A 13955-nucleotide genomic window follows, 5' to 3' on the forward strand; every position below is an offset into this window, starting at 1 on the left:
AAAATATTTACATGTAACAATTGACCGTTAAATGGATATTCAAGTTCTGGTTGCTGTTTTGACAACAATTGAAATTTAACCAATAAATTTAAATTATGTACAAGATACCAAAACACAATTGAGTCTAATGTATTGCCAACATCCAACCAAAGAGCCATCGCATGCTTCAAAAGAATAGAGAAGCCATCACTATCACAACAAGGGAGAAAGAGACAGACACGTACAAGGAGAGAGAGAAAAAAACATAGCGAGGGAAACAGAAGGGCAGTCAGTAAAACAGAAAAAGGAAACAAAATAAAAAACAAACAGTCACATGGACAGGGCGAAGGGGAGATAGTAAGTTCAGGGAAAGAAACAGAAGACAGAAAAAACGAAAACACAAGGAAACAGACAGTGTGAGAGAAATAGTGCGATGCAAAGCACACAGAGAACTGGGAATGGGATCACAGTGAGCTGAGGATGGGAAATGCGAGGTGCTGAGGACCGGAGAGTGCTCGGAGTGAGCACTGGAAGGAGCTGGGATAGGGTGGTGAGAATTTATTTTGACCTGTACCAAGATGTACAGGCAAATCATAGTAAGTAAGGATATAGAGAACAATGAATATAAAACATGTCTGAGAGGCATGTAGGTGACGCTGCACAGGGCGTGCGCGAGGCGAGATCAACATGAACAAGATCAGCATTATCAGAGAATAGAGAGTACTTTCATCAGCCTAATAACAGTCAGGAAGAAGCTGTCCCTGAAATAGCTGCTCTGTGTTTACAAGCTTCTGTACCTTTTAGCCTGATAGAAGAGGTTGGAGGAGACCATTACTGGGGTTTGATTGGTCTTTGATAATGTTAGAACAACGAACATTCCAGCACAGAAACAGGCCATTCCGTGGTCCACGCCTGCGTCGATCCAAATCCTACATCTGAACCTGTCGCCTATTTTCTAAGGGTCTGTATCCCTTTGTTCACTGTCCATTTATGTATCTTTCCGGAGACATCTTAAAGGAACCACTAGTCACAGTTTTCCATTTTGAGAAACTCCCTTCCCTGACAATTCTCTGCCTTTGTTGCCCAGACAGTTTTTTTTATCCACCTCGCTAACGCACCATGTGACTTCATTTTCGCCATAACCCGACCATGGAGAAATATACCAAACGCCTTCCTGAAGTCCATGTACATGACATCGACAGTCTCTCCCCCATCAATCAACTTTGCCACCTCCTCAAAGAACTCTATTGAGTTGGAAAGCCATGACCTTGTCTGCTTCCATGTTGCCTATCACTGATAAGACTTTTTTCATTCAAATGAGAATAGATCCTAACCCTAAGTATCTTCTCTACCAGGTTCCCTATCCACGACATCAGTCTCACCCGTCTATGATTGACTGGATTATTCCTACCTTTCTTAAACAAGGGGATTAACAATTGTCCAGTCTTCCGGGACCTCAGCCGTGTTCAAGGATGCTACAAAGATATCTGTTAATCCTCCAGCTATTTCCTCCCTCCCTTCCTTCAATAATCTGGGGTAGATGTTGGCAGCCTTCCTGCGGCAACGAGCCATGTAAGTGGAATCATTGGTTGGGATGTTAGAGTCCGTGTTGGTCAGAGCTGTGCACCCAACCTTCTGTAGATTCTCATTGTCCTGAGTAGAGCAGTTGCCATACAAGGCTGCTACGCACTGGGACAGTAAGCTCTCAATGGTGTATCTGTAGATGTAGCGCATACTGAATTTTCTGAACCACCTGAGGAAGGAGAGGCATTGTTGATCCTTCCCGACCGTCGGACCGATGTGAGAAGTTCAGGACAGGTTGTCAGTTATCATCACTCCGAAGGACTTGATGCTTTGCACTCATTCAAATGGTTGATGTAGATGGGGTATGCTCCCCTCCTTTCTTCCTAAAGTCAACGATCAGTCCTTTACATTTGCCGGATTAGAGAGAGACGTCATTATCAATACCCCATGCCACTAAGCTCTCTATCCCCTTTCTAGATTCTGACACGTTGTTGTTTAATATCCGTACTGCTATAGTGATGTCATCAGCGAACTTATAGCTGGCGATGTTTGGAATTTGGAAACATAGTAGTGGCTGTACAGAGAGTTAGTAGAGGGCTGAGGACACAGCCGTGAGTGTGCAGGGAGTACGTAGTGGGCTGAGGACACAGCCGTGGGTGTACAGGGAGGACATTAGGGCGTTTACAACACAGCCGTGGGAGTACATGGAGGAGAGTCGGGGGCTGAGGACACCGCCGTGGGTGTACATGGAGGGCAGTGAGGGGGCTGAGGTCACAGCCGTGGGTGTACATGGAGGACAGTGAGGGGGCTGAGGACACAGCTGTGGGAGTACAGGGAGAACAATAGGGTGCTGCAGAAACAATCGTGGGTGCACAGGGATTACAGTAGTTGGCTGAGGGCACAGCTGTGGGTGTGCAGGGAGTACAGTAAGAGTCTCAGGGCACAGCTGTGGTTGTACAGAGAGGACAGTGGGGGGCTGAGGACACAGCTGTGGGTGTACCTGGAGAACAGTAGGGGGTTAAGGGCACAGACCTGGGTGTGCATGAAGGACAGTGGGGGGCTGAGGGCACATCTGTGGATGTACAGGTAGTACAGTAAGGTGCTGCAGGTACAGCCGTGGGTGTACAGTGAGTATTGTCGGGTGTTGAGAACACATCCTTCAGCAGCTTGAGTGTTGAGTGTTATTGTGGAGGAGTTGATTTTACCGATCTTCATGATTGCGGTCTGTGGGTCAAAAACCTGAGGAACCAGTTGCAGAGGGTCGAACCGAGACCAAGGTCACGGAGTTTTGTGATTAGTCTAAAAGAGATAATGATTTTGATGGTGGAGCTTTAGTCAATGATCAGGAGTCTGGTGTAGATGTCCTTGTTGTCCAGATGTTGCATGGATGCGTGGAGTCTCGGATATATCATCCGTTGTGAACCCGATACATCAGTCAGCAAATATTATAGGGCAGCAGGTCAGGCTGGGAGACTGGAGTTGGTGTAGACCATAACCAGCCTCTCACAGCACTTCGTGATTATTGAGTTCAGAGCCACTGTGTGGTAGTCCATTAGGGCACGTTCCATGTGCTTTCTCACTTACTCGGATGATGATGGTCTTCTTGAATCAGATTGGGACTTCGGCTTCTTGAGGCAGAGGCTGAAGTTGTATGCGAATACCTCTGCCAGTTGGTACAAACAGGATCTGAATGCTCAGCCGGGAAAACTCTCCAGGCCCATCACTTTCTTTGATTTGACTCACTGAAAGACTGATCATGCCTGCAGCGGTGGCAACAGACACAGGTACATCTGGGGCTTTCGCGGCTGGTGTCAGCACTCAGTGACAGTCACGCAGTCATTTATGATCAACAGCCCCTCCCCCCACCTCCCTCTGTCGTCTTTAACACACAATGACATTGGTCGGTGTGAGCACCACACAGTTAGCATTGAGACAGATTACCATTAATAGACTGGGATCGTGCGCCATCAAGTTCTGTGTCACCATAATGCGGTAAATTCAAAATAAAATAGTGTGCAGGATGCCAGTGCCAGTGGTGCAAGGAGTGAAGACTTTGCAGGTGTAATTCCAGTCAATCCACTGCTTAAACCTGAATGGAATCAAGCATCTTGAGCGTTGTGCCTTTTCAATGGTGGACAATCCTTAGGTAGTCAGGAAGTGCCATTTACGTGAACCATCTGACCTGACAGCAGTTTTACTAGGTTTGCAGATGATACAATGATGATTGGATGGGCAGGTGATATTGAGGAAGTGGGGAGGCTGCAGAAAGACTTGGATAGTTTAGGATACTGGGAAAACACATGACTGATGGAACACAATATGGGAACATGTGAGATTATGCACTTCAGTAGGGAGAATACAGGCAGACACTATGTTCTAAAAGGCTTCATTCAATCTGAAGCACAAAAGGAGTTTGGAGAAATCGTCCTCTCTAATAGTTGATGTGCAGGTTCACTTGGCAGTTAGGAAAGCAAATGCAATATTAACATTCATTTCAAGAGAATGACAATACAAAAACGGAGAAATGCTGCTGAGAATATAATGGGCTATGGTCAGAAAACATTTGGATTATTGTGAGCTGTTTTGGGGAAGGATCTACTGGTTTTGGACATGATCTATCCTGGGAATGATGGTTTGTCATACGAGCAGCAGTTGAGGGCTCTATGTTTGTACTCAATGGAATTTAGAATAATTGGGGGCGCATATGATTGAAACTGATCGATTACTGCAAAAATGGATACAGTTAGAGTATAGAAGATATTTCCACTAGTCTTAGAGAGTATGACAAAATGGCACAGTTTCAGAGTGAAGGGATAGGCTGAATGGCCTAACTTTATTGTTATATCTCATGCCCCTATGGTCATACAGTCTATTATTCAGTGCAGAATTGTAAGTCTCAGACCTGCTCTTGTAGCCCTCATATCTGTGCGTTGATTTGACTTCACCTTCTGGTCAATGGTAACCCCTGTTATATGGACGGTGGAAGGATTCAGTGTCAGACAGTAGCGCAATAATATGTTAAATATAAGCTGCTATCTGTGAGTCTCATCTAGCGGGAGTACTTTGAGTCTACGATGATGGTCATTTTCATTCTGGTATTTTTGAATGATCAATCCTGCTACGCTAATATTGTTGAATTTAATCAAGTTGGTGCAATTTATCACAGAGCTCAGCAACAATACGTCATGGGACACTGAACACCCTTCTAATAACAGAAAGGTCTAAAATGTTCATCATCAGCAACACTGCTTTCCTGTTCATGCTCAAATCAGACAACCTGTCCCATCGAGGTGCTCAACTTGGAACTTCTTAAACTTATGTTTTGGATACGGGAATCGCTGGATGGGCCCATCAATTCTTGACCCTCCCTAGTTGCCCCCTTGAGAAGGTGGCGCTGAGCTGCCTTCTAGTACTGCTGCAGTCCACCTGCTGTGCGTTGACCCACAATGCTATCAAGGAGGGAATTACAGGGTTTTGACCCAGCAACAGTGATGGTGATATATTTCCAACTCAGGATGTTGACTGGTTTGGAGGGGAGTTTGAATGTGGTGAGGTTCGCAAAAGCCTGCTGCCCTTGTCATTCTAGATGGAAGTGCTCGTAGAATTGGAAGATGCTGTCTGAGGATCTTTGGAGAATGTCTGCAGTGCATCTTGTAGATAGTACACGCTGCTGCCACTGAGTGTCGGAGGTGAAGGGAGTGAATGCTTGTGGGTGAGATGCCAATCAAATGGACTGCTTTGTCCTGGATGGTGTCAAGCTTCTTTAGTGTCGTTGTGGCTGCACTCATTCAGGCAATTGGGAAGTATTCCATCTCAGTCCTGACTTGTGCCTTGTAGATGACTGACATACTTTGGGAAGACAGGAGGTGAGTTACTCACGGAATATTCCTATCCTCTTATCAGCGCTTATATTTTTGCGGCAAGTCCAGTTGAATTTCTGTTCAATTGCAACCCCAAATGTATTGATATGGGTGGGGTGGGGAATATAGAGACAAATATGCTGCTGAATACCAAGTGTTTACATTGTTTCTTACTGGTGATGGTCATTGTCTGGCATTTGTGTGATGCCAATGTTACTTGCCACTTGTCAGGGCAAGTCTGGAGATTGTCCAGATCTTGTTGCATTTAGTCATGGACTGCTTCAGTATGTGAGCATTTGCGAATGGTGATGAACATTGTGCAGTCATCATCGAATATCTCCATTCTGACCTTATGATGGAGAGAAGGTCATTGAAGCGACTGAAGATGTTTGGACCTAGGTTTCATCGATGGGCCACTGAAGATGTTACGTAGAATGGCGATGAAACGTCTATAAATGAACATTCCAGCTCATGGAGCAAACCTACATCCACATTATCCTGAGGGACTACTGCAGAGATGTTCTGGAACTGAGATGACTGACCTCTAACAACAATGACCGTTTTCCTGTCAGGTATGACACCAATAATGAAGTGTTGGCCCGTGATGCCCTTTTTGCTGGGGTTCCTTGATGCCACATTTGAAAGAATGCAGCCATAATGTCACGTGCTGGATTTCAGTTTCTTTTTTTATGTTTGAACCAAGGCTGTGATTAGGTTAGGAGCTGAGTGTCACTGGCAAAACCCAAAAGGGGCGTCACTGAGCAGGTTATTGCTGAGCAGGTGCTGCTTGATAACACGATTGATGACAACTTCCACCACTTTACTGATGATGGAGAGTACATTGATGAGGCGGTATTGGGTCGGGCTGAATTTGTCATGCATTTTATGTACAGAACATACTTGCGCAGTTTTTTTCCATTGTCGGTTTGTAACTGTACTGGAATAGCTTGTTGAGGGAAGCGAGAAGTTCTGGAGTAAATGTCTTCAGGACTATTGCCGGCATGTTATCAGGGGTTATAGCCTTTGCAGTATCTAGTACCTTAAATCGTTTCTTGGCATCAGTCAATCGAATTTGCTGAAGACTGCTATCTGTAATGTTGGGGACCACGGGAGGAGGCCGAAATGGATCATCCACTCAAAACTTCTGACTGAAGATTTCTGCAAAAGCTTCAGCCTTATCTTTTGCATTGATGTGCTGGGCTCTTCCATCATTGAGGATGGCGATATTTGTGGAGACTCCTACTCCAGTGAGTTGTTTAATCGTCCACCACCATCCATGATCGGATGGGAGGACTGCAGAGCTTAAATCTGATGCATTCATTGTGGGATAGCTCAGTTCTGTCTGTCCCTTGCTGTTTATGTTATTTGGCACGCAAGTATTTCTGATTGGAAGCTTCAGCAGATTAACATTTTATCTTTGTATATTCCTGGTTCTGCTCCTGGCATGCCCTCCTGCATTCTCTATTGAACGAAAGTTGATCCTCTGCCTTGATGGTAATGGTTGAGTGGGGGACATGCTGGGCCGTGACATTACAGTTTGTGCTTGAGTACAGTTCTGCTGCTATTGATGGTCCATAATGTCCTATGGGCGCTCAGTCTTGAGTTGCTAGATCTCTTCGAAGTCTGCGCCATTTAGCATGGTGATTGTGCCACACAAAACAATAGAGTTTATTCTGAATGTGACCACAAGAGTTTAACCGATACTGTCATGGACAGATACATCTGCAGTTGGTAGATTGGTAAGGATGAGCTCATGTATGACTTTTTTTCCCTATTGAATTTCTCTCACCATCTGCTGCAGACCCAATCTAGTAGCTATGTCCTTTGGGACCCGACCAACGTGATCAGTAGTACTGCTGCCAAACCATTACTCAGCCAGAATATCCCCAGCCAGAATATACTTTGTGCCCTTCCCACAGTCAGTGCCTTCTCCAAGTGTTGTTTAACATAGAGGAGCACTGATTCAGGTGAGGAACGACGTTACGTGGTAATCAGTAAGAGAATTTTTTGTCCATGTTTAATAAGAAGGCATGAGAATTCATTAGGTCTGGAGTATACTTTGGGGCCTCCCAGAGCAACTACCTTCCGACTCTATCTCGCTGAGCTGCCCCCTCTGCTGGATCGGTCGTGCATTTGGGGCAGGACATATCCAGGGATGGTAATGGTGGTGGCTGGGTTATTTTTGTAAGGTTGGATTCCATGAGTATAACTATGTCGGGCTGTTGCTTAACTAGTCTGTAAGGCAATCATCCCAATTTTGGCACTACCCCTTAGATGATAGTAAGGAAGACTTTGGAGGTTCTACAGTGATATTTCTAATGTTGACTTTTCCAGAGCAGTTTGATGCCAGGTGGTCCAGCCGGTTTCATTTGTTAAAAACTTTGTATTGATTGGTACATCTGAAGGACTCACTGGAACATTTCAGGGGGCGATTGCGAGTAAATGACGTTGCTTTGGGTTTGAAGTTACATGTCAGCCAGACCAGGTGGGGATAGAAGATTCCTTCATTAAAGGATATTAGTTATCCAGATGGACTTTTCTGAAAATCGGCAATGATTTTATTCTCATTTGTAGATTCTTAATTCCAGGGATATTTTAAAATTATTGAATTGAATTTCCACCATTTGCAGTGGCGGAATTCGAACCTGGATCCACAGAACAGGAGCGGATTTTTCTGGATAGGTAATCTATTGTTAATACCATGAGACCTACTTGGAACCACATGTTGTACTCAACTGCCATTTCTTGTGTTGCCCTGTTTTTCATTCATTACTTATGTTATTCTGGAATCTCATCCATCATTGAATCCTGATTGAAAGACACAGTCATGAACGTCCTCTCGACTGCTTGAATTTCATTCAATCTGTTTCGTTTGAACACAAATTTCAAGGCAGCTGCACATCAGAAAAGAACAGGAAGTAAGAATGGCTGACTGTGCTCTGTATGTGTCACCAGACCAGCATGTCTGTCAAGGCACCCAAAGTATTTATTGTGGGTCAGAGAACCTCATATTTATTAGAACACAGATGGAGGCCATTCAACCCACCGAGGAGTCACAAGCTCTCCAACAGCACAAACGGAGATAGAGAGAATGTGTGTGGAGATAGATAGTGTGTGAGATAAATAAACACAGAGAAAGAAAGTGAAGGGGGATAAACTGAGAGAGAATAGAAAGGGGAGTGACTGACTGAGTGGGGGAGGTGTTAGGTGAGGGTGAAGTTAGATAGATCAGGAGACCGCATTAGGGTAGATAAATATGGACAGACAGAAGTTAGACGCTTTGTTTAGTAATTTCTCTGGACTGTAAGCCCTTTTGTCTGGGCGCCATACCCTGTGAGTACTATACTGATACTGGCGGTTAGCCCAGAGTATTTATTTCCAATAATATCACAGAATTTACTGACAGTTAAACAGAACCCCCTTAGGGCAATAAATTAATTCCATGCAGAGAGCAGAGTTTTTAAATAGACTGTGCCAAGAGCAGCAGGAAATGATGATCCCTCCCCCCCGCCCCCGCCAGACTGTGTGAGAGATTGGGCCAGAGAATACAGTGAGGGGGATCACTGACAGAGGGGAATCAGCATTTCAGCTGCAGTGAAATAATGATTGATTGCACACCACTTACCTAGATTTGTAATCCACATTTCAGTTTATATAGCACAGTATCAGGAGTGTATTTTAACAACCTTATCTCTTTGCACTTTGCATTTATTGGTATGTGCAGAAAATCATTTTGTTTCTGGATTTTATATTGTATGAATGCACTTCATTAATGCTGTCTCTGCTAATTCCTCATTGTAAATGTATCCTGGAATCTGTTCCTCATGTGAGTTATAAAGTGAAACGTTCCTATACTGGTGACTGGAAAACATCACTGCCCCTCCACCCAGTCTAAACATCCATGTCACCCAGTGCTCTCCATCTTCTTTCTTTCCCCAATGTCATAATCACAATGTAATTGAAGTCCATTAAATGACACTTCATCACAGTTCGTTAACATGGATACCATCAACAACATGACCCACACCTGCCCTCTCTGATTCTGGAATAACAATCTGAATTGTGTTTGTCACGTACAATTCTCTGTTAACGTATGCATGCCGTTTATTTGTTGTAACCCACGTTTCCTTAGGCACATTTTGCCATCAGATCATGGACGAAAGATGTTCTCTCAAAGTTTTACAGATATTGCAATGACTGATCTGTAGTTACAGGATTTATTTCTCTATTTATGAGCAGAGAAGCATGTTTATGTTCCATTAAACCTCTGGCATTACTTCCATATCCAATGCTGACTGAATGATTGCACACAATCAATCTGCCATCTTCAACATTTCTTCCTTCAGTCACACTCACATATCACACCAAGAATGCATAAGCGTTCAAAGTTATTTTGAACTTTAACAAAACAGTATTGAAATCTAATCGGTTAACTGGAGCTATTTGTTCAGCGCTTGTGATTATGTCAGTCTCCATGGACCCTAAGCATCACTAGAGAGTTTCTCTCTTCTATCAATAAGGGAATGCTTTCGGTGTTTGATCCGATAGTATGAGCGGGAGCATGATCCCCACCAGTAACAGGGATCAGCAGCTGCAGAGAGAAGTTGAGGAGAGATCAGTCTGTGAGAACATTAGACTGGAATGGTCCAACAATGGGCAGGAGTTTATCCTATGGTCTGTACTGGCTTTCCCAGCCTTGCATATCATTAGCATATCGGATTGAAGATGTACTGCTGGTTATTCAAGCTGGTTACTATACTATTCTCGCTATAGTTGGTGTTCCCGGTAAGTCACTCAGTCTGTCGATTGAACTGAATTGATGCTGATGATATGTAAATTTTGGAAAAATGCAAGTCAACTTTTTCAGTTCCAACCAAAGATTCCATTCCTTAGAAATAATAACTAGCAAATTATTATTTACAGATTACTCCCCAATATGCGAGGATAAATCACACTGTTCTCAACCATCTTGATTCATTTTCTCCTGAAAAGTTTACATCTCCATATCCTCCCCACATGCCAATCCTGTCCAGAACAAACATTAAGACGTCCCAGTCTTCTCCTCAGCCTTAGTGCAACTCCTGAATAAACCATTGTTTGCGCCTTTGTTAATTCTGGATACATGTTTCAAGTCCCTTCCTCCACGTGTCCATTGCTAAATAATTGAACTTGAGATGTTTAACTTGTTCTCTGTACAGAATCTGAAAGATGGGAAGATGGTGTATGGTGGTCACCTCATTGGCTCGTAATTTAGATGCACAAAATAATAATCTGTTGATATCGGCTTGCCTGATGTCCATTAGAGAAGGCAGTCGGTCATACTTCCCTGGTCAGGTCTGTGTTTAACTGCAACAGCAGTTTGACTTCTATTTACTGTCCTGTGGAACATCCGAACCAACCACTCAGTTCAAGGTCGGTATAACATGCTGGCCTGACCAGGGCTGCATACATCCCGTGAGGGAAGAACAGAAGTGAAGGGTGCTCCCTTCTTTTGCCTATTTCCCATAATCCTACAGCTGATTTTCATTCAGGTAGGTGGCCATTCACTGTTTTCGGTGCATTCTTTGTGATTGGTCTCGCCCCGAGAGTGATGTCTGTCTCGATAGACACCTCTGGTGCTGGCTTTATTGATGATGACCTTTAAAAGAAAGGATGATTTACATTCCACATCAGTGGCAATGGATTGTAAATGAATGGTTTCCTTTGTCACATCAGGAACTGGAGCCAGCTAGGTGTGGGAAAGGAATTCTTGCGATCAAACCTGAGAGTGTAGTTGAGGCAGTATTTGGGGCATTGTAGACAGATTTTCTCTCCATTATAAGGAGTGATCTCCTTACCACAGAGAGCTTGAAGAGGAGTTCCACCAGATTAATCCCTGCGATCATGGCATAATGAAGAGTGAGCAAAGTTTGATCTGGAGTGCGCTCAGAGAATAAGAGGTGATTGCATTGAACACTGAGCGGAATTGGCAATCACTAATTATATTCTAAACAGTCAATGAGAAGGTGATAAATTCCATGTCTGCTGTTTCACTCAGGATGCATGATTCTGGATAGTTTAAGTGCCTCTGATGAAGTTACGCACACCCACCTCAACCTCCACTCCCTACGGTGATTGAGAGAGACAGAGAGGTTCAGGTTTTGAATAAACGCTCCCCACATTAATACAGTGCAGTTAGTGTGTGATCCTGCACTGAATGTCATATTATCCACAACCCTGACAGCAGCCACAATACCTTCATTCTAAAACAGTTAAGTATTACCACCAGCTTCTGACATTCCTGAAGAACATGAATCCATCTTCTCAGAGATGCAAGGTGACTCCTAAAGGTTTAGAATATTAGTCCATGAGATGTCGGAGCAGAAATTAAGCCAGTTAGCCTGTCGAGTCTGCCCATCATTCAGTCATCGCTGATATGTTTCTCAAATGCATTCTCCTGCCTTATCTTCGCAATTCTTCATCCCCTGGTTAATCAAGAACCTATCTAAATCCGTCTCAAATATACTTAATGACCTGGCACCCACTGCCTTCTGTGGCAATAAATTTTAAAGATTCGACATTCTCTGGTTAAATTTATTTCTCCTTATCACTGTTCTAAAAGGTGTTCCCTTTCATCGAAGTCTCTGCCCTCTAGCTCTCCTCAAATGGAAATATCGTATCACATCAACTCTGTTCAGTTAATACAGTACTCTGTGCTTCCATTACATTCCCTGTCATCCTTCTAAACTTTACCGTGGATAGACCCAGAGCCCACAAACATTCCTCATACGATAATCTTTTCATTCCTATGACCATTCTCGTGAAAATATTCTGCACAAGCTCCAAGGCCACTACATCCTTCCTGAGATATGGGGCTCAAATTTTCATACAATACTCCAAATGTGGTCTGACCAGAGAAGTGTACAACCTGTTTTGTATTCAATTCCTCTCATAATAAATGCCATCAATAATAAATGTCAATTGCCCTCCTGACTACTGCCTCAACCTGCAAGCTTACCTTGAGAGAACACTGCACTAGAACTCCCAAGTTCCTTTCCACTTCAGATTTCTGAATTTTCTCCCCTACTTAAAAAAATAGACCATGCCTCTATTCTTAATGCCAAAGTGCATGACCACTCACTTTCCAACGTTGGAATGTATCTGCTAATCTTCTTCAGCCTCTCCGCCTCCTCAATATGACCAGTCCATCTGTATACCTATGTATCTTCTAAAAACTTAGCCAGAGTACACTCAGTTCCATCGTCTAGATTGTTAACGTAACAAGTAAAAAATTACGATTCCAACACTGAACCTTGTAGAACACCACTTGTCACCGACTGCCATCCTGAGAAGGACTATTTTATCCCCATTCTCTGCTTTCTGCCAGGCAGACAACCTTCCATTTATGCCGCTACCTTGCCTCTGACACCACGGACCCTTATCATACTCAGTCATCTCCTGTGTGACACCTTGACAAAGGCCTTATTGAAATCCAGGTGGATAACAGCTATCGGCTGTGCTTGGTCAAGCCTGCTCATTTCCTCTTCAAATAATTCCAACAGATTTGTGTGGCATGACATTCCCTTTATGAAGTGATTTTGCCCAATTTTGCTAAACACTGCCAAGCATTCAGAAATCTCATCATTCACAATCTATTCCAGGATCTTACCCACGACAGAAGTTAAGCTATTAACTGAGGATTTTTTTTGCCTTTTTCCTCACTCACTTGTTACAATGGGGTGTCACGTTTGTGGGTTTCCAGTGTTCTGGGATCGTTCCTCACTCTAGTGATTCCTGAAAGATCACCACTATCCCCCCACACGTTCTTCAGCTATCTTCCTTATATCTCTGGGATGTAGTCCATCCGGTCCAAGATCGTTAACCACCTGCTGGCCATTCAGTTTTTTTCTAGCACGCTCTCCATGGTGGTGGCCAGCATACTCAGCTCTGGCCCCTCACTACCTTGAATGTTAAGGTGTTACTCGTATCTTCCACCGTGAACTATTTTTTCAGTTCCTCGTCCTTTTCTTGTTCACCACTACTACCTCTCCAGTATCATTTTCCAGCAATCCAATGTCCACTTTTGCCGCTCTTTTGTACGTTATATATTGAAAGTGTGTTCTTGCAGACTTCCTTTATATTAGTTCCAACTTACCTCCATATTTAATAATCTCCCTCCTTATTTTACTTCTTTTGCTGTCTGTCTTGTCTTTGTAAGCTTCCCAATCCTCTGGTTTCCCACTGAGCCTCGCCACATTATATGCGTTCTCATTTGCTTCTATGCTGTCCCTGATTTCCCTAGTCAGCTATGGTTGCCTCATCCTCCCTCTATCATGCCTCTTTTTCTTCAGCATCAATCTCTGGTGCATCCTGAATAACTCCAAAAATCTCCTGTCATTGCTGTTCCACTGTCTTTCTTTCTGGGCCTGTGTCCCAGTTAATTCTACCCAGCTCCTCTCTCATGCCTCTGTAATTGCCTTTATTCAGCTGTAATACCATTACCTCCAATTCTAACTTCTCCACCTGAAATTCCAGAGTAAGTTCAATCATATTATGATCAGTGCCTCCTGTGATTTCCTCCATCCAAAGCTCCCCTCGCCTAGTCTGCCTGCA

This window comes from Chiloscyllium punctatum, chromosome 4, assembly GCF_047496795.1.
Source record: "Chiloscyllium punctatum isolate Juve2018m chromosome 4, sChiPun1.3, whole genome shotgun sequence".
Taxonomy (NCBI): domain Eukaryota; kingdom Metazoa; phylum Chordata; class Chondrichthyes; order Orectolobiformes; family Hemiscylliidae; genus Chiloscyllium; species Chiloscyllium punctatum.